Source organism: Electrona antarctica, assembly GCF_951216825.1.
Source record: "Electrona antarctica genome assembly, chromosome: 14".
Taxonomy (NCBI): Eukaryota; Metazoa; Chordata; class Actinopteri; order Myctophiformes; family Myctophidae; genus Electrona; species Electrona antarctica.
In genome coordinates this window covers 31,096,635-31,118,603 of record NC_136795.1, presented here as the reverse complement: position 1 = coordinate 31,118,603, position 21,969 = coordinate 31,096,635, and the positions used below count along the sequence as shown (strand labels likewise).

Sequence of the window (21,969 nt, the reverse complement as noted above, 5' to 3'; positions counted from 1 at the left end):
CAAGAGAAGACTCGGCAGTGTTGAGACTTTGAAACATGAGCGGTTGAGAAAGACAGCTGGTCCAATCAATGGGAGGGTGAGTGGGTCAGGTGTACCAGGGTAAACACGCAAATCACTCTCACACAGTCGGTCTGGACGCATTCCAACCGGCTCTACCTACACCAGGTGTGTGTGTGTGTGTGTGTGTGTGTGTGTGTGTGTGTGTGTGTGTGTGTGTGTGTGTGTGTGTGTGTGTGTGTGTGTGTGTGTGTATGGCGCAGTATAGTACTGTAGATTGCAAGAAATGGACATTGTGAGATAAGATGTTCCTGGTCCTCGATCGCGAGACAAATGGTTGTTTTATAGGCTGTACAGCTAGGAAGAGAGAGTTGGTGTTAGGAATAGACATTTTTGAGTTTAGGTTTAGGGGTTGCAGTTGGAGTTATATTTAATTCATACTTAATTACGCCCTGGTGTTGGAGCACACCAGGGTCATGGTTAAAAATTCTAAAAGATTTGAGAATTGCATTTGTAAACCCACTGTTCTAAAATGTTGGGGTCTGTGTGTGTGTGTGTGTGTGTGTGTGTGTGTGTGTGTGTGTGTGTGTGTGTGTGTGTGTGTGCGTTCCCATATCTGCAGAGATGTGAATGCGTGCCCAGACAGATGCCTGCACTGTGTGAATGCATATGTGCATGCATGAGTTTATAGTCCGTGCATATAGTATGTGCATGGATGCGTGTTTGGTCTGTGCATGTGGGCATATGTGTGTATACGTGTGCCTAGTCTGTGCATGTCTGTGTGTATGTAGTAGGGCATTAAGCAACTAGTCGACTAGTTTACTAGTCGACTAGTAAATCCATTAGTCGACCTTGTTGGTACTAGTTTTTTCCCCCGATTTTGTAGGCCTCAAGATCAGGTAGATTATAATTATAGTCACCAATGTACACAGTTTTTAAATGTACAAATATTTATTGCAAAAAAAGAAAGAAAAAAAAGAAAAGAAAAAAAGGGGTTTTATTTTTAGTCGACTAGTAAACTAGGCAACTAGTCAACTAGTAAAAAATGACTAGAAGTGAATGCCCTAGTGTGTAGATGTGCGTCTATACCGTGCATGTGCATATGTGCTTGAATGCATACAGGTACTGCTGGATTAGTGGATTTACAGTGACAATGACAGTACCAAAAAATGATATAATTATGCTCACAACAACGCATCACGATCTAGTGCAATATGAGGCTGTACGTCGGCTATTTTCGGTAGGCACCACGCAAACGAGAAGGAATCAGGCGTGTCTAGTCGGTGCACGTGCGGATGTGCGTGCATGCGTGTCTGGCCCGTGCACAGCGTCACTGTCGGACAGAAACGTCATATCTCCATATTTCAACTTTTTTAATGTAAGAACATTGAAAGTTAAAGTTAAGACTGTCTGGGTTTTTTATGAATCAATGAAAGAGTATTACGTCTCTCTGTTGAGTGTAAGCCTCATATGTCCAAAACTGTTACTTTTCAGGATTCAAATTTAAAAATATCAAACGTGGCAGATGATCTACAAGCTCAAAAGTAGATGCTTTTCTATCATGCTGTAGTAGAACACAAAAAGTTAAAAAATGGAGACGCAGGTGCCTAAATAACGTTACGTTACATCCATTGGAAAACAGTTATTTTCTTTCCCCATTTTGCGAATATGAGTCTGGCCCGAGATAAAGGGACAACAGCAGTATTAGACTTAAGCTTCTGCAAGCTTTGCGCCCACTCACTCATCTGCTATCTGAGTCCCTCTCAAGTCCTTTGGAGAGCGCACACGCACGCACACACACACACACACACACACACACACACACACACACACACACACACACACACACACACACACACACACACACACACACACACACACACACACACACACACACACACACACACACACACACACACACACACATTATTGTACGAGTTGTACATTGAAGCATTTTTTGAAGAAGGTGCTTGAAACATTCCATGTCTTCCAATGACAATGCATCCTCTAAACCAGCTGCCAACATGCCCATACCTTCCCGGAAAAAACAAATGCATGTTGCAATCGTTGCATGATGACAATAATACGTTATTTTATTATTAATATTATTAAAAAGCATAGTATGCAACTTGTCCCTGTATTTACAGAACAATACATATTGTTCCCCCATCATTTGGCTCTATATCAGCCACTGTAGTAGTGCGGTGGTGGTGTTTGCCTGTAGAAAAACACTGCCCTCTCTCCCTACTAAAAACATCCGTCTACCAAACAAACAGTAAAAACACCACAGAAAACGCATTTTCTTTGTTTAAAAAAAAGATTCTCTTCTGGTGGTCCCTGGCACAAAACATTTGGGGAGGGGGACCGTGAAAATGGTTGAGAATCACTGATCGAGGCAGAAAAAAATAGCAGATCTATAAGCCCATAACTTTTGTGTCTGTGTGAATCTGAATGATTATGATTTGACAGTGCAGGCAGGCACTGGGCATATAGAAGTACTACTAGTATCAAACCAATCAGCTATATCCTGCAGGACTAGATGGAAAAAAGCATTCAAATAAATAAGCCTTCAAGTGGATCGATGATAAAGCCTTTTTTGCAGGTAATATAAATGTAAAGTACTTCTCGCACATCATGTAGGGAATATATTTTCTTTAAGATCATTCTTTGCATATCGTGACATTTTGATAGAAATGAAAAGAGCACATAACACAAATAACCCATTCACACCGGGAAAGCATCCATGTCGTTTTAGATTTGAGCATTGGCTATTCAAAAATAATAATAACAGATCTACAAGCTCACAGCACGGCATGAAGCTTGTACATATTTTTTTTTGGGGGGGGGGGGGGGTTAACACAAAGTTAACTTAGCATAACAATCATTTTAATCACTTCATCCATTAGTACGTTGACAATTCCACAATAGTAGATGTACACGTTCGCAGCGCGTCACTTTGTGCCACGTTGCGAGCTTGTACATCTGCTAATTTAGAAATTTTGGGGGGAAAGAAACTTGGAAGAACTACTTGTTTCGAAGGCATTCATACTGTATATACTGTAGAATCAGCCTGGGGTCTTAAAGGGATAAAGCGTGCTGGCGCTCACACATCTGACTGCAGCTATACACCACATCGCTGGAGCGCTCCAGAGAGGCTCCCATAAAAGCTCATGAGCTTCCTCCTCCTCATTGTGTTTTGGGCTTTCGGGCGATGGATCTCATTCCAGATACAGAACACATCCAAGCTTATAGCTGGACGCGTCGCAACATCAAACACGCTTCTGTTTGATCTCTCATCCAATGTGCTGGACGGTGGCTCCTCGTCATCGTCCATCGACCGGGCAGCGCCACGGGCTTGGCTCCGGACACCGACTGGACACAACACCGACCCAAAGCCTGGCAACACCATACGGAGGAAGCAACCACAACACACTACATCACCACAACAAGCTGGACCGGGCCTTCCACTGGCTCTGCGTGCGTGTGTGCAAAGAGCCAGGCAGAGAGAGAAGGTGAGAGAATGAGAAAGGCAGACATATTGGGATGGTGTGAGTGGATGAGAGAGGCAGACAGAGAGAGAGGGGGGGATAGGTATGAGAGAGAGACAGAGAGAGAGGGAGAGAGAGATATAGGTATAAGATGGAGAGAGAGAGAGGGAGAGAGATACCTGTATAAGATGGAGAGAGAGAGATAGGTATAAGATGGAGAGAGAGAGATACCTGTATAAGATGGAGAGAGAGAGATAGGTATAAGATGGAGAGATAGAGAGAGATGGGTATAAGATGGAGAGAGAGAGAGAGAGAGAGATACCTGTATAAGATGGAGAGAGAGAGATAGGTATAAGATGGAGAGAGAGAGATAGGTATACGATGGAGAGAGAGAGAGGGAGAGAGAGAGAGATACCTGTATAAGATGGAGAGAGAGAGAGATGGATAGAGAGAGATAGGTATAAGATGGAGAGAGAGAGATAGGTATAAGATGGAGAGAGAGAGAGAGGAAGACAGACAGAGGAGGGGAGCATACAGATAGACGCTGCCACGTCAGAGGGCTCCGGAGCGATACAAACAGAAAGCAGCAGTGACTGTGCCAAAAGACAGCTGATAACACCACCGTCAACTGTCTGTGTGTCTGTGTGTGTGTGTGTGTGTGTGCGCGTGCGTGCGTGCGTGCGTGCGTGCGTGCAATTTCTGTCTGCATGAATCTGCTATTATTACAGGGGATTTGTGTTTTGTTTGTTTGTCAGTTGGTTTCCCGGGAAGGCTGGTGAGACGGTCGAGGTGGTCGCCATTCAGTTGTCAGTGCGCCGGTTTCCTCTGTGCCAATGGCTTTTCGGTTATTTATGCAGGTGTGTGTGTGTGTGTGTGTGTGTGTGTGTGTGTGTGTGTGTGTGTGTGTGTGTGTTTAACAGGACTGATCTACACAGCAATCTCCCCCACCTGAGGCCAGGCACAGAGATGCTACATGATCTGATCAGAAACACGGGACTTGTGTTGGAACTCTATAGCTGCTGGCTATACCGCTCTGCTCTGTGTCGGTGTTGTTGTTCCGAGGCGGACCTTTGTGCCCGTTCACATTGTCACATGCAAATTGATCAGTGTAATGACATTTAGCGCACGGCACGTTATCCACCAGAGAGTGAGACAACAGCAGCAGCGACGACAACAACGACGACGGCGGGGGGGTCAGGCAGATGTTCAGAAGACACGTTTTCATTATGTTATGATACGATGCAAAAAACGTAGACAAGGTCAGTCCAGTCACAGTCACCCACAAGCCGGCATACTGCTAGCTGTGTGTACGTTTAGGTTAATACACCTATATGTAGAACGCCCGTCGGAAAGAAAACTCCCATCTCCATAGGTTAACTTTGTATGGGTTTTTTTTGTTAACGCCCTACTTGATCAAACTACAGAAAAGCATCGAAAGTAGCAGATCCGCAAGCTCGAAACGTGGTAACGTTTCCATCTTGTGGATCTACTTTTTCCATATTTGAATTTGAATCCTGAAAAGTAACCGTTTTGATCCCAGACATATTACTGTATATCGCTGTCGGGCAGAAAACTTGTATCTCCATAATCCTAAGTTTTATGTTTTATCATAAATTAATTACTTCACCATACAAGTGTCTCACAAAAGTAAAATGGTGAAAATAGCAGATCTTCAAACTCACTGTTAAAGGCTGAACTATACAGACATACTCTGTGGAAGCATGAGACAGTCAGGTGGCATCAGCTCTGTATGCTACTCTGCTCTGCTCTCTTGGGTATAAAACAGGCATGGTGCTGCTCGGTTCCCAGCATGCATTGCTCCTGTCGCTGTCCATCGGCGGTGGTGTAGAACCCACTCGCCACCAATCGATGCGTGTAGAGCGCGAATGTCTGCCGCGTGCTGCTGTCCTCATGGGTTTGTCCACTCCGTTTGGAGAACTGGCAACCCGTTTGCTGCTCCTCGTGTCCTTCGGAAACAAGCTTGTCCCGCTGTGACTTGATTGGCTCGATAAGTGACAATTTGTGTGTTTATGATAGGATATCAGGATGCAGGATGGCCCCTTCAGAGAGCTCTGCTCCCTCTGTGTATTTATGCATCAGAGGTGTAGTAACTGGCACACAGCGTTGTTGTTCAAGTCTATGACATCTATGAAAAAGTGTAATCTGCAACACCATATTATGCAATATGTAGTGGAGGGGTCCCTGCATGTGTCATCTTCTCTCTCTCCCAGCAAACGCTGAAGAGATAGCGGGCGGCCCTGTGAATCTTTACCCTACAGTTATGAGTGCCGACTCTTTACCCTACAGTTATGAGTGCAGACTCTTTACCCTACAGTTATGAGTGCAGACTCTTTACCCTACAGTTATGAGTGCTGACTCTTTACCCTACAGTTATGAATGCTGACTCTTTACCCTACAGTTATGAGTGCCGACTCTTTACCCTACAGTTATGAGTGCCGACTCTTTACCCTACAGTTATGAGTGCTGACTCTTTACCCTACAGTTATGAGTGCAGACTCTTTACCCTACAGTTATGAGTGCTGACTCTTTACCCTACAGTTATGAGTGCAGACTCTTTACCCTACAGTTATGAGTGCTGACTCTTTACCCTACAGTTATGAGTGCCGACTCTTTACCCTACAGTTATGAGTGCTGACTCTTTACCCTACAGTTATGAGTGCCGACTCTTTACCCTACAGTTATGAGTGCTGACTCTTTACCCTACAGTTATGAGTGCAGACTCTTTACCCTACAGTTATGAGTGCTGACTCTTTACCCTACAGTTATGAGTGCAGACTCTTTACCCTACAGTTATGAGTGCTGACTCTTTACCCTACAGTTATGAGTGCTGACTCTTTACCCTACAGTTATGAGTGCTGACTCTTTACCCTACAGTTATGAGTGCAGACTCTTTACCCTACAGTTATGAGTGCAGACTCTTTACCCTACAGTTATGAGTGCTGACTCTTTACCCTACAGTTATGAGTGCCGACTCTTTACCCTACAGTTATGAGTGCCGACTCTTTACCCTACAGTTATGAGTGCTGACTCTTTACCCTACAGTTATGAGTGCTGACTCTTTACCCTACAGTTATGAGTGCCGACTCTTTACCCTACAGTTATGAGTGCTGACTCTTTACCCTACAGTTATGAGTGCTGACTCTTTACCCTACAGTTATGAGTGCTGACTCTTTACCCTACAGTTATGAGTGCTGACTCTTTACCCTACAGTTATGAGTGCTGACTCTTTACCCTACAGTTATGAGTGCTGACTCTTTATGAGTGCTGACTCTTTACCCTACAGTTATGAGTGCTGACTCTTTACCATACAGTTACGAGTGCTGACTCTTTACCCTACAGTTACGAGTGCCGACTCTTTACCCTACAGTTATGAGTGCTGACTCTTTATCCTTCAGTTGTGAGTGCTGACTCTTTATCCTTCAGTTGTGAGTGCCCTAGTCCTCCAAGTCCCCCCCTGCTCTCTTCCCTCTTGTCACAACATGAGTCACTGTTGCCTCCTGGAGCCTCTGCCAATGCTTAGCAGGATCTTAGCAGTGTTTGGCCCACTGGCGACCGTGCACACTGGCGTGACGTGAACTCATCTAAGCCATTCAGACCAAGAGGACGCATCTGTGTCGCCTTAGCTTTGAATCACTTCAACCATTATTGAGGGGTGCTAGCCCCTCCTATACACAGGTTTAATGTTTGTCTTGTCTAGACAAACATTATAAACGCCATTGACAATGGACAGAGTTTAATGTTTGTTTTGTCTCCAACACAAACATTAAATGCCATTAACAATGAACAGAGTTTGTTTTGTCTGCCACTGAGCAAATCGGCATATGATGTCAGAGGAAAACCTTGACCAGTAAGGGACCACGATTCTTATAAACTGCGATTTTGTGATGTCATATGTCATGTTGGTAAAGCGCCCCTCACTTCACACGGGTGTGATTTTTTTTACTTTAGCTGTTGAAAAATAGCAGATCTATAAGCTCATATCACGGCACCAAGTGCCGTGCTACGAGTTTGTAGATCTGCTATGTTAGTTAAATCGTGAAAATGTGTGCAAATCTTTGAATATAATCTTTCACGGCAAACGTTTTTAACTCATTATTTGCTTCTGGGGGGTCCCTGCAACAACATATTTTCAGATGGGGGGCCAATTACATGAATAATTATTAATTACATTTAATTAATTATTACTTACATAATTGTGGGTCTCCTCGACATAAAACCATGCATGCACGAACATTAAAGAATCTGACCTCAGGTCTAAATGGGCTAAACGCTCCCCCCCCCTTCCCGCTAGCTCGCCACTGTCACAGTATGCCACGTTCCCCACGGCGCTAATCCACTCGCAGCAGTGCGGCTCCGTGGGACGTGTTTGTATAGCAGCTTATATAAGGCTGCGGCGGCATTAGCCGGTGTCGAAGGCCGGGCAAACCTTCGGGTCAACAACGGTTTCAAGTTTTAGAGAAGGGGAGCCAGTTATAAGGCTTAGTTACATTATTGACTAAGTTGGGGGATATTAAATTAAAATAACGCTGCTGACCAAGTTTTGGACCACACACAGGGACTTCCCTGATTGGCTTGGAAATAGGATGTACAGTAAGGTGTTTGTAACGGTTCTGTGCAACAAAGTTCTCTGGTAATTTCAGTTCTCTGGTAATTTTAAGTTCAATGGAGCTTAATTGCACTTTTAAGTGGCCGTGCACCTCCGGGGCCAGTATTCTCTCTACATGAAGAGTCAATCAAGGCTGATACCGTCAGTCGGGTGGAAACCTCATGTCTCCAAAACCGTTTGCTTGAGGATCTGCTGCTTTTGTGTGACACTGTAGTATGATCAAGTAGGGTCGTGAATTTACGGGGAAAACAAGTTAGAAGTTATGAATATGGAGATAAGAGGTTTCTGCCGACAGACTGTATGTTAGGTCTTACTGACTGTATATACAGTATACTGTACTGTAAGCCTATAGCGAGGCATCAACATGATTTGCCCTGGAAAAGACGAGTCGAGATACAGCGGGCGTAAAAAGTCACCTCATTGCGATGACTTGAAGTGGCATGTGGCCACCCACGACGCCGATGGGGGGGTGTTAGTGAGATGACGCATCCAGGACCCCCCAGAAGATATAGGTCACACAAGTCACGTCATGTCATCTTCAGGGGAAGCTCCTGTTCACAAAAGCACCGAGTCCTGTCCGTTAAACAGATTACATGTCCTACTACAATGAATGAACTGTACAAAGAAATGTAGCGTAGCGTGCGCGCGCGAGTGCATGTGTGTGTGTGTGTGTGTGTGTGTGTGTCAATGCTTAATTAGTTTACCCCGGCCCTCAAAGCCTACCTTTCATGTATTGCTTATTGATACTGTATTTGTTTTGATTTGTTGCTTTCACATGTTTTATTGCCTTTCGTTCCTGTTGCTTTCCTCTGTCTTCTCATCTTCTTTTCCTCTTGTTTTCCCTCTATGATAGGCTCTGTGATGTGAAGCACTTTGGTTCGACCTTGGTCGTTGGAAATGTGCTATATAAATAAAGTTTGATTTGAATGGATATAATTATGGTGGGTAGGGTCTGGTGGTGCAATCCTCAGCAACGGTTACGTATAGCGGCAATTATTGGTATAAACTACTCATAAACAATTATTTTCTTCACCATCTGAGCAGCTATGTTTTATTTTTGTATTCCTTCCTTCCTAACTCAACTCTACTGATCTGCACTATACTGGGTCTCATTAAAATTGCGTACTTCTGTACTTTGTAATTTTGTACTACACCAATGGGTCGCCATGCAGCACCTTGCAACCAAACGGTTTGCGAGTAGATGCATATAGACACATGTAGTTGCAAGTAACCATTGAATTTAACCAATTTAATCACTTGGGTCGACGTGCAACAGGACATATCACACCGCTGCGACGAACGCTAAAACAGTTGTGTTGCGTCTCGACCCATTAGTGTGGTTTGGGCTTTAGCTGAATAAACCAATGCACAGTCATACGACATCACTTTTTAGCTCCAATACCCGATATATGTGCGTCAATGACGCCACAGTGACCAGGCCGTTATACCGAGTATTGAACGGACCGCAACAAAGGAGACACATTAGCCGCTGGTCGCGGTCATGACACACACTGCTGTGCCGTTTATTTTCACCCCTGTGACCAGGTGGGCCAAAATAAAATGTCATAATACTTGCTAGTTCACCCCCGTTGCCCGACCTCTGCGAGTCCTACAAATGTACCATTTTTGACCCGCCTCGCTAGAATGACCGGCCTTGCAGTTGGACATGAAAAGAAGGAGCTTGGCTGGAGTGAAATAGGCCTACATGTATTTTTTCTCTCCCTCTCTCTACAGGGATTACAGGCATTGAGCCTGAGAGGCCGCAAGGAACTAACGGAGAAAGCGAGTGCTGACGCGTGCCTTTCATGGGTCTTATACATAATTAAGGGGTTGATGTTACTTTGTAGGGCGCAGTGTTGCGCGAAAATAGCAAGATGTATAAGCTTGCGGCACGAGCAGTGTGCGACGCCATGTGAACTTGTAGATCGGATGTTTTCGGTTGCGCGACACCGGCGACCGAGCATAAATCCGGCTTCAGTGACGATGATGAGTGATCAGGACCTCTTCAGCGGTTGAAGAACGAAGGCTCTGTGGGTCCCTGGGCTTTGGTCGCTTTAAACTCCCCGCGTCAGCAAGTCCTTTTTTACTTGCTCGGCTCGCTCTCTCACTCTCTCCCCCGCCCCCATTCTGCTTTCATTCATTTCTCTTAACTTCCTTGCTTACCGAATCAGCAGACTTTATGGCCGTCTTATCCACCTGAAAAGGTTTTACTCTCTCTCTCTGTCTGTCTCTCTCCGTCTCTCTCTCTCTGTCTCTCACCCCCCCCCCCCCTCCCTTTCTAAATGCTGACTTCTCACACGCTGAGTTCCAATTATTCCACGCTGTCATACAGCCGCTCCGTGGCTCCTTATCGCCGGAGAGAGAGAGAGCGAGAGAGAGAGAGAGAGAGAGAGATAGAGAGAGAGAGGTCTTCAGCTGGGCTTATCAAAATGCTAATGCGTCTGAAAGGAAACATTAGTCTTTCCCTGAGTAAAGGAGGGTGTGTGTGTGTGTGGGGGGGGGGGGGGGGGGGGTATGGGGAGTGAAGGGGGGGTTGCGTTATTAATCGTTGGCCTGTTTAATCTTGTAAAAGTGGCACTATCTTCCCACAGGATTGCCAGATGCTCGGCGTTTCTGCTTTTCAGTGCCTTCTTCTTCATTCCCATGCAGGCGCTGTAGTGAGGAAGAGGAGGGGGGGTGACAGAGGCGAGGGGGCCCGATGAAAATTGCACGGCGACCCTCAATCACTCTTAAGTACGAGCCGTAAAGCTGAGGGGGAAAACGGTCGATGGGGACGGCGCGTGGGGGGGATGGCCGATGGAAGAAGCCCAACAGATTGCAGCGATGCAACAAGGGGCATCGGGCCGGCGTGCACGCAGCGCAGGGAGCGACACGAGGGCCTATTTCTTTCTTTCCGAGGATGAACCGATCGTTGTGACGTGTCAAGACACTCGTCCTCGCAAGAAGAAACCGACGGCAGGCATACGTACGTCGGCATGCCCTCTCCTGCGTTTTAATTCGTTTGGACGGGGGAGACGAGACGGAGCGACGGTGAGCGGCGGTTCCACTCCTCATCGAGGACAAGCGGAGTGGAACGCCGGTTGGTTGTTGGACCTTCTCTTTGATATTCAAATTCATCTCAGCTACAGTGTGACCCCCCCCCTCCCTCCCGCCCCACGCTAGGCTTGTACCGAGTGAATGAGGAATGTACTCCACACATTATTATACTACGCACAGCGTATGTCACCGCTGTCAGGGCAGAAAGCTCTTATCTCCATATTCAAACTTTTTCTCCCCCATAAATTACACCCTACTAGATCATCATCATCATGATTTTTCGACCGTGGTGGAGATATGACACGCCAGACTATCCGGTCCTTCATTGCCATCCCCAGTTCCTGCTTAAGGGTTATTCATAGTCTGGATTTTCGGTGGTGAGGTGACCACCGAAGTACAACATGATGTCACCAGCCGCGGTGAAGAGCAAACCACCGCCACCGCCACCGCCCCAGCCCTTCTCTCCGTTTTTACTCACCACCGCTCAACGTTATTTCAGCTCCGGTGGTCACCTCACCACCGAAAATCCAGACTATGAATGAGCCTTTACTGATGCATGTGTCCCTAGCGATGACATCAGGGAACGACAGTTTTCTACCTCTGGTCTGCTTTGAGGCAGGACTCCAGAGAAGAAGGGAAGATATAACCTCATTGTCAGCTCTGTAGCAGTGGCCGGCAAACTGTGTTCTTCTGGATCGGACTAGTGAAGAAACACGGGGAAGGTTGCCGTATATTAGATTAGTCGATGGGCGGCTCTTCCAAGACAGATTTTGCGGTCTCATTAGAAGGCGGGTGTAAGCACCATCCAACCGTTTCTCTAGTTTCTTTGTGTCCATGTCTCGGAGCCATAGAGTAGAATCGGCTCAACAGTCGTCCTAAATATTTATACTTGTAACATCTTACTAAGCTGGGATGACCAGATCTTATGCATGTCATTGCAGGCTGACCAGGCCATACCCTTCCTAGTTTGAAAGTCCTTTTGGGAAGAAGATATATATGAACCCAAATACTTGTAGTCATCAACCTGTTTCAGAGGAGTGTTGTTAAGTGTTTTTATAATGTGGTTATTGTTGGATTTGCATATATTTACGTATTCAGTTTTCATACTACGGCGTCACACAGAAGCATCAAAAGCAAGGGATTGAAACGCAGCACAAAGCGACATGTGTTGAGCTTGTAGTACTGCTACTTTACTATGTGTTGAGCTTGTAGATCTGCTACATGTGTTGAGCTTGTAGAACTGCTACATGTGTTGAGCTTGTAGATCTGCTACATGTGTTGAGCTTGTAGAACTGCTACATGTGTTGAGCTTGTAGATCTGCTACATGTGTTGAGCTTGTAGTACTGCTACTTTACTATGTGTTGAGCTTGTAGAACTGCTACATGTGTTGAGCTTGTAGATCTGCTACATGTGTTGAGCTTGTAGTACTGCTACTTTACTATGTGTTGAGCTTGTAGAACTGCTACATGTGTTGAGCTTGTAGAACTGCTACATGTGTTGAGCTTGTAGATCTGCTACATGTGTTGAGCTTGTAGATCTGCTACATGTGTTGAGCTTGTAGATCTGCTACATGTGTTGAGCTTGTAGAACTGCTACTTGTAGAACTGCTACTTGTAGAACTGCTACTTGTAGAACTGCTACTTGTAGAACTGCTACTTGTAGAACTGCTACTTTTGCTATTTTGGAATTTGAATCCTGAAAAGTAACTGTTTTGGACATATGAGGTTTCCACCCGACAGAGACAATACAAAACACACAGTGTCGTCCCAAATCCAATTGGCACCCCCGATTCACCTTTGATACGTAACACGCGCGCGCACACGCACACGCACACACACACACAGTAGTGTTTGGGGTTCAAGGACCGCGGGGACATGTATGCCAGCAGACTGTGTTCTAACTTAGCATACATACATCACTTCCTGCCGCCTCGGTTGCACTATCAAAAGAACAAAAAAATAAATAAACAACGAGAACGTCTTGTCCCTCCGCTCCCATTGGAGAGGCAGCATGCATCTTCGCATGGACGCGGCGTCCACAATCTGCCTATTCATGAGCTGAGCTTGTTGCGAGGAAAAGAAAGCATTCCGATGGGAGTTGAAGCTGCTGAGAGCTTCAGTGAGTCGAGAAGTTTGGCACAGAAAGTGAAACCCTATACGGTTTATGACTCGAGCGACACTTTCTACAAAGCATGTACATTGCATTATTATAACCCTACTTGCAATATAGTACGCCAAGTTTTTAGTTTTTAGTTTGTTTGTTTTATCCAGGGTATAAAATGAACACCCCCATGTTGCGCATCAACCACCACAGTTCTGGCTGCTATAGCTTTTAACCAGGGGGTATCAATATGTCCATACACAGACAAATGTGTCCGTGGCAAAAACTTGTCCTTGTCCGTGAGAAATGTTTGATTTGTTTCTTTACACACCACTATAATGTTCTTATTTTGATCATAAGACCCAATTACTGAATGTCAAGTCCAGGTTTTCTTCAGAATATGTATGCCACTTATTTAATATGACACTATGTATGGCACATTAGGAGTCCAACTTAACTCTGAGAGTGTACAAATTGAACCAAATGGACTCGTAAGGGTGGACAGTAACTAAGTACATGTACTCAAGTACTGCATGTACAAATTTCAAATACAAATTTGAGGAATCTTTACTAGATTATTTTAAATGTAAACTTTTGATTTGATTGTGTAAATGTAAACTTTTACTTCTACTTCACTAAAACTCAGAGGCAAATATTGTTAGTCCATATGAAAACGTATGAACGTTTTTTGAAAACGTTCATACGTTCATCTCATTCTGGCCAATCACAATTTGTTTCCTCACTTTTGTCTTCAATGTTTGTGTTTACACACTTTTGTCTTCAATGTTTGTGTTTACACACTTTTGTCTTCAATGTTTGTGTTTACACACACATTTGTCTTCAATGTTTGTGTTTACACACTTTTGTCTTCAATGTTTGTGTTTACACACTTTTGTCTTCAATGTTTGTGTTTACACACTTTTGTCTTCAATGTTTGTGTTTACACACTTTTGTCTTCAATGTTTGTGTTTACACACTTTTGTCTTCAATGTTTGTGTTTACACACTTGTCTTCAATGTTTGTGTTTACACACTTTTGTCTTCAATGTTTGTGTTTACACACATTTGTCTTCAATGTTTGTGTTTACACACTTTTGTCTTCAATGTTTGTGTTTACACACATTTGTCTTCAATGTTTGTGTTTACACACTTTTGTCTTCAATGTTTGTGTTTACACACTTTTGTCTTCAATGTTTGTGTTCACACACTTTTGTCTTCAATGTTTGTGTTTACACAAACACTCAAAGCTTTTTTCCACTACAGTGCGTGATATACAGTGGCATTGGAGACTGTTCCTGCACGTGCATTCTCTCGCTATACAGTATGTAATAAAGTCCTGCTGGGCACCCCTCGCTCTCTGTGTGCGCCGAGCATAAAAGTACATCTCTTGATTGCATTTGATTTCACTCCCAGACACCGGCAGTGCCCAAGTTGATTTAAATTAACATGCCCATACACTAATTGGTTCTAAATTATTCAAAAGTTTCAGATTGCCCTGTGGTTACAGAGAGAAACAAAGTGGTAGCATATTGTTGGTGTGTTAACCACTAAAGCCTTATATCATTTAACATTCAACTATTTTAAATTTATTTTCCCAAAATGCCTATGATTTGACAAGATCTGTGTCATTTTAGATTTTGGCGGTATATGAGAGTGTGTGTGCGTGTGCGTGCGTGCATGCGTGCGTGTCACAATTTTTAAAAAATAGCAGATATACAAGCTCATAGCACGTCACTTCCTGCCACACTACTACTACAGATCTACTATTAGAAATGGTGTTTTTTTAAACACTGATTTAACTGAAATATTTGCTTCTGGGGATCCCTGGAACAAAATATTTTTAGATGGGGTGTCCACGGCCAAATACTTACATTTAGATGGGGTGTCCACGGCCAAATACATACATTTTGGGGACATTGACATGAAAGGTTTGAGAACCGCTGATGTAGCAACATAGGTTTTTCTGCAACTGCTAGGATTTAGAAGACATTTGTAGAATATAATATCGAATGACAAATAAAGTGAACCTTGAATATCTTTTAATGTTTTTTAGCTTTTAGTGTTTTCCTTTTTCTAATAAAGTTGTTTTTATTTTGTTGTTACCTCTGTAAAGCCCCCCCCCCCCCCCCCCCCCATGTAAAGCGTCTTTGGGTACTCAGAAAAGCGCTATATAAGTTTGAGATATTATTATTATTATTATATCCCCTTCAGGCTATAGTGGATAAGGTGCTGGCTTTTCAGACAGGAGACCCGGGTTAGATTAGATCATGACCATAATATTGATGACCTCAGGGATCACCATATATGGGCATAAAAGGGACAATGCTCTCATTATGGGCATATCAGTCTGATAGGCAGTGCGACGTAGCTGTGAGGGCCTCGTAGCGGCCAGAACCTCTAGTGAAACAAATGACTGCACCTTGCACAGTTTATAGTATTATGTAAATATCTCTATTTGGACAAAAATGGAAGATGTAACTCCATAAAGTCTAAGGCAAACAAATTGATATTACAAATTGATTGCTTTGTCCGTATAACCGAAATGTTCAGCGATCCCAGAAATCATTTCTCCAACTCCCTGCCTCCCGAAATGAGGACGGGACAATAATGGCTATTTAATCCATTGAGACCTGGAACGCATCCATGTCACGTTAGCGTTTAACCACATTAACCATTAACCCATTTTGGGGCGGGAACCCCTTTTGGTGTTTTAAACATCGTTATAATTTAGCTATTGAAAAATAGCAGATCTACAAGCTCATAGCGCGCCACCGAGTGGCGCGCTATGAACTTGTAGGTCTGCTATTTTTGAAAAATCGTTAAAATGTGCCTCAAATCTTTCCGAAAATTGTCATGATTTAGAAAACTTTTTTTTTTTAATTTCGACGTCAGGCCTGAATGGGTTAACAGCTGATATATGAAAATGAAAAAAATAAAAACAGCACATTGTGGCTCTAGTGGAGATGGACTCTGGTTATGGCCGCGCACTTCATTCATCATAAGCCGATGACAGCGCGAGATGCCGGCCCCTCCAGCGGCCGTGGAAGCCATGAAGATTAGGCTAATGCCTGTTTATCGATGCACGCCGTGTTCTGGACTCAGAGGGGGGAGAAAAAGCCTCAGATCTCAGAGCAAATCCATCACGGCGTGAAAGGCTGCCCCGCCCCCCGATGTATTGATACCCAGTGCACATTCTCTTTGTCTCTTGTTATTCTATCTATCTCTTTTTCCATCTTTCACTCGCCTCCCTCCATCTCTCTCACCCCCCCGCTCTCTCGCTCTTCTCTCTCTTAGCCCATTCAAACCGGGAAAGTATCATTTTTTATTTTCAGAACTGTACAGTAGTTCTCAAAAAGAGATGTACAAGCTCGTAGCGCGGCAAGAAGTTCCACTCTGCGAGCTTGTAAAAATGTTGAAACGCCTTGGATATTTTTTGGATGGTTTCCTTTTTCCCCCTCTTCTGGCACAGAAGGGAGGGGGGTCCTCCGCATATCATTTTGGGGGTCCTCCTTGGAGCGAAAACGGTTTGAAAACGAGCGATTTAGAATGCACGTTGCCTTTGCAGGCCTTGATGGGTTAGTCTCTCTCAATTTGTCTGACACCGTTTCGGTCCCCATCCTCCCCTCTCCCTCTACATCTCTCCTTTCCCTTTCCGTCGTCGTGGGGTCTGTCTCCCTCTCTTATCCTATATGGCTTTCCGTTTCTCCCATGGATTGTGGTAGTTTAGCATTCTGAGAGGGCTCTCCTCTCCGTTCCCCCACACTGCCACCTACCAGCGTTGCTATTGATTACAGTGTGGGACCTTAATGACCCTGGGACAATGAACCACTGCCATAAATGTACAATTTCTTCTTCTCTTCTCTCCCCGTCAGCCACCCCACCCCACCCCCACACGCCCAGGGTTGTATATGTTCTGCCCCCGCTGGAGTGCGTTATAAATCAGAGGCTTATCAGAGGGGCAGGAGAGCCAGTGGCTCCGAAGGGCCCTCACATTACAATAATGAAATACGCACGCTGGTCGCTGAGGGTTGTCGGAGAGAGAAGAAAAAAAACCTCGCCGCCCGCCATACATTGTGAGGAAGAGCCAGGGGGATGGGATGGTGTGGGGGCAAGTCCAGTTGTGGTCGTTGTGTTGTGAGGAAGAGCCAGGGGGATGGGATGGTGTGGGGGCAAGTCCAGTTGTGGTCGTTGTGTTTTTGTTGGTAGGGACAAGCTTACACAGTGTGTGCGCGTGTGGGGATCGACAAGATGCCCACGCACACACACACACACACACGAGAAGACGCCAGCAGCATCGACTGTTTCTTAGCATTTCACTCGATTACTGTTTTTTTTTTTACATCAATTTTATAAATCGATCAGTTCGATTAACTGTTGCAGCCATCACGCACAGGCACGCACGCACGCACACCCCGTTTAAAGAGAGCTTATGAGCAGTTATCAGGACCAATTAAGAGGTTGTGTTTACAGATGTTATCTACAGCACAGAGAGTTCTGCTGTGTTACAGTGGGGAGCGTTTAGGCAACAGAACAGGCCGTGTCCTTGTGGTACTCTGTGGAATTTGCCCTCTCTGAATTACACGCTGCAGAAAGCTTGCTACCTTGATGGATTGCAGGCAGCAGTGGACAAAGGCTAAGACGAAGACTGGGCACCTCCATGTAAAATTGGCTATTTGGTCAGAAATGTAAAAAAAAATCCAATGTTTGGAAAACGGTTGTAAGTGATGTATATATATATATATATATATATATATATATATATATATATATATATATATACACATATATACATGATTAGAACATTTCACAATTGTTGCTGAAAATGCAGACAAAACCTAGCCTGATTATCAGACTGAAGCTGCATGGAGCTTCACTCAGAGAGTGGGCGGGGTCTATGGGCTGGATCCAGGCTAGAGAGGGTATGGCGTGACATCATCATACCCGGAGGTTATGCAGGAATACATACTGAGTGGCAAAAAAATACTTTGTCCTTGACAGCCCATACATCCAGACAGAAATCTGATTGCATTAAACAACGTTATACTCACTTGGCCACTCACTTTATGCATGTGCATCTATACAAAACCTTTCTATCCAGTCATTTTGGGCATAAACAAGAAATGTAAGGCTACCTTTAAGTATGATATGTACCGTGCATGTTCAAATCATGTATACTCATTTTTGTCTCCACCAGGCCGAAGGCATGGGGAGAGAGTATGTTTTGCACTCCGTCCGTGTGTGTGTGTGTGTCCGTCCGTCTGTTACCAGCTAATCTCCGGCACCGTTAACCCGGTCGATGCCAAACTTTGCACACACACTCCCTGGATGCCAACGATGAACCTCTGCCCCACATTTTCCAGAACGCCACCATGAGGCAGCTTTTCACATTTTTTACCTAAAACTGCACCGATCTGCGTGAAACGTTGCATGCACACTCCCTAGAGGCTAAGGACAAACCTTTGACCTGCATTTTCCACATCTGCCTTTTATAGCGCCACCAGGAGGCCGACTTTTGTAAAACACATTTTTTGATATTACTCCTCCAGATTCTGTCCAAAAATCTCACAAATCGTTACACAGTATCTCTATGGTCATGTGCTCAAGTCGGATCTGTCCGATATTTCATATTCCATCCTAATTGGCTATAATTGGCTTTCACAGTTTGCAAGATTGGCCCGTTTTGAACAAAAGCCTCAAATCATGAACGCAGCATGCAATTTACGTGAAATCTTTCACACATTTTCTTACTAGGCTGAGGAATATATCCCACCCTTTTCACATTGGCCTGTTATAGCGCCACCAACAGGTTGATTTTTGCAAAACACATTTTTGGAACAAAATGCCTCAAATCATCCAATTGCCATCAAAGGCGTATGAAGAAATGGCACCCTTTTCACATTGGCCTATTATAGCGCCACCAGGAGGCCACAACCTGACCTGCCCTGGTGGAGACCTGTGCCCCGAGGGGCACTTTTTCTAGTTCATTTTCTTTTCGTTGTTTATTTTTTTTACATTTTGGCCGAAATGACAAAACCCTGACCACCACTCTTCCTCAGTGCTCATACTCTTCTTGCATCAGGACAAAGTACTCAACCCCAGCACTTCTGTCAAAGTACAGATATACTCCTGGTCACGTGACCATTGCTCTGTCAAAGTATTCAAGTATTCAAAAGTACAAACTACAATGTACATTTTCTTCTTTTAATATCAATGCACAATGCGTCGATGATGTGATATTTTCGCAACGTCACATTGCGACGCATTGTGAGCCTGTAGATCGGCTATTTTTGTAATAGGTATTTGGTGTAGACAAAATAAAAAACAGTCCAGAGACAACTCTGGTCCAGCGGCCTCAACCTCTAGTTTTATCAAAATGATTGATTATGGATGTGTATATACTTCTATTTTATTTTATTTTATTTTAATTAATTCAATTCAACTGTTGTAACCCTATAATGCGTTTAAGTATGCATGCAAGCAATTCCCCACATATACAAATGTAGTCTAACTGAGCGAAATGACGAGCTAACCTCGTTATGAAGCCAAGAGAGGCGGAGGGATTACCTGGCCCTTCACACCCTTACAGCATGTGTAGCTCTGAAAGGCTACCCTGATCCAGTTGAAGTGGAGGGGGGGCTTTGGTGCTCGGTCAAAGCCATGAATGAAAATGGCTACATGAAATTACAGCGGGTGGGTTCAGAGATGAACTCGGACCCTTTTTTTGTTTTGTTTGTTGGCCACGGGGGGAGAAAAACGAAAATTAAATTTTCTGTACACACGCACGCACACGCACACGCACACGCACACACACACACACACACACACACACACACACACACACACACACACACACACACACACACACACACACACACACACACACACACACACACACACACAGATAAGTGATGCACCCCTGAAATGCCATGCTCCAAATTTCAGGCAGGGGTGAGCTGAACCTAAGAGCTGTGAATGATGCTTCTGATGTTGAACAAAGGAGCGAGAAGGAAAGAACCAAAGTCTACGAAAACATGCCCAAAATAAACAACTACAGGCAGGGCAATGTTTATTATTTTTTTATCAAGTTGAGCTGAGACCCCATTTTACACTTCGGCTATTTGAAAATAGCCAATTTCGAATTACAATTTGCAATCTTTCAAAAACTTTCAACAACACAAATATTCTGTAATGGGATCTCTACAAAAGAAAATAAATCAGATGGGTGGTCCGCGGTCAAATGCATACATGCATTAGGGGTGAGAACCACTGCCTTAGAACCACTGCCTTAGATAGAGTACACTCTGCCGCCGACCCTGAACATGAATTTATCGAGTGTGTGAAAAAAACAGGAGCCAGGGGAAAGCAGCTTTCTGAAACCCACTCCCCAGCCTGTGCAGCCTAACCCAGAATGCAAAGTATCCAAACTTTCTTCCCCATCAAACCTGCAGCTAAGACTGTGCGGTACATGAGCTGCGATGTTTCCCGGTACAGTTTCCGGGACCTCTGCTGCAAACCTCAGGTCGGACATGAAAAATTCAGCACAAGAGAGATTCATTTACGTGAATATATTTTGTGTTGCTGGCACAGTTTTCCAGAGTTAAACTTTTTTAATGAGGGAGTGCACAAATGTTTTTTTCATCCTCTCCCTTTCACTCCGCAGTACTATCGGTTGCCCCCACCCCGACAACTATATAAAAAAGTGCTATGAAGTTAACTGAGCCTGTAAACGCGGTTCTTTCAAAGCCGTGTCACGTGTTACGCTTTGAGGAGTAAGTGAGAAATAGACACAAGGAAAATTAATTACTCATGTGCTTGATGTATCGCAATGTAGCCTATTATCATTGTTTTGCACTTGTCACTCATCTGTAACTGCTACAGTGGCAGGGAACCCGCCAAGTGATGTGTCAGTCAAAGAAACACCTTTTTCTACACAGTGAAGAAGGTTGACATCAGCTATTCCCATGGCACGCACGCATGCACACGCACACACACACACACACAGTTACAGTAGTTGTGTTTCTCAGACATTAACCACTTACTTACTGTAAGCTCTACCTACTTCCTCTACGATTAGCAGAATGCAGGAATAGGCGAATCTACAGGCTTAATAGATTGTACAATTTCAACATTTTTTAAACCTCTTGAGCAATGCTATTATTGTGCTTCGTAAAGATGCACAAAAACGAATTTCACTCACTTTTTTACTTGTAAAACTGTGATGTGACAAAGCTGATTCTGATTCCCTTAGATGTTCAGAGCTTTTAGAGTTGGCCAAGTTAAAGTTAAAGGATACTAGATATGACAAGTTGATAAGTGATAACACATGGACAACACAACGTATACAGGAAGACGGTGGATGAAAGCAAAGTTAAGATTTTGTGCACCGCCTGGGCTCAGCGGTCCAGGCACCTTGGCTGATAATCCAGTCTGTCAGTGTGCCACGGGTTCGACTCCCGATCCCAGCGGCCTTTACTGCATGTCACCCCCCCATCTCTGTCCCCATTATAAGAAATATAAAAAAAGGCGAATGCCACAAAAAAATAAAAAAAGATTTTGTGCACCATGTTTCCAATGTTTTATCTACCTCCAAACAGACCAGGCCTCATGCCCCTTCACTTCACACTGGTAGATAGCTACAAGGCTACAGGGCACAGGCTACCATTTATGTTCAATGGAAGCCAGCGACATGAAGACAACACATCTGACGTTTGTAGCTGCTAC

General features: G+C 44.3%; 1 long non-coding RNA gene across 2 annotated transcripts in view; it reads right to left on the bottom strand.

The window, feature by feature from the left end:
* The window catches only part of LOC306936833, a 167,418-nt gene that overhangs the window by 127,863 nt on the left and 17,586 nt on the right, over nt 1-21,969 (bottom strand). Inside the window, exon 3 of one of the 2 annotated variants that reach the window (XR_013791547.1) lies at nt 2,561-3,393. The exons of the other annotated variant lie outside the window; for it this stretch is intronic. This is a non-coding gene — a long non-coding RNA (uncharacterized lncRNA). Of the gene's footprint in view, nt 1-2,560; nt 3,394-21,969 lie in introns of those variants that run through there. 2 annotated transcript variants of the gene reach the window in all.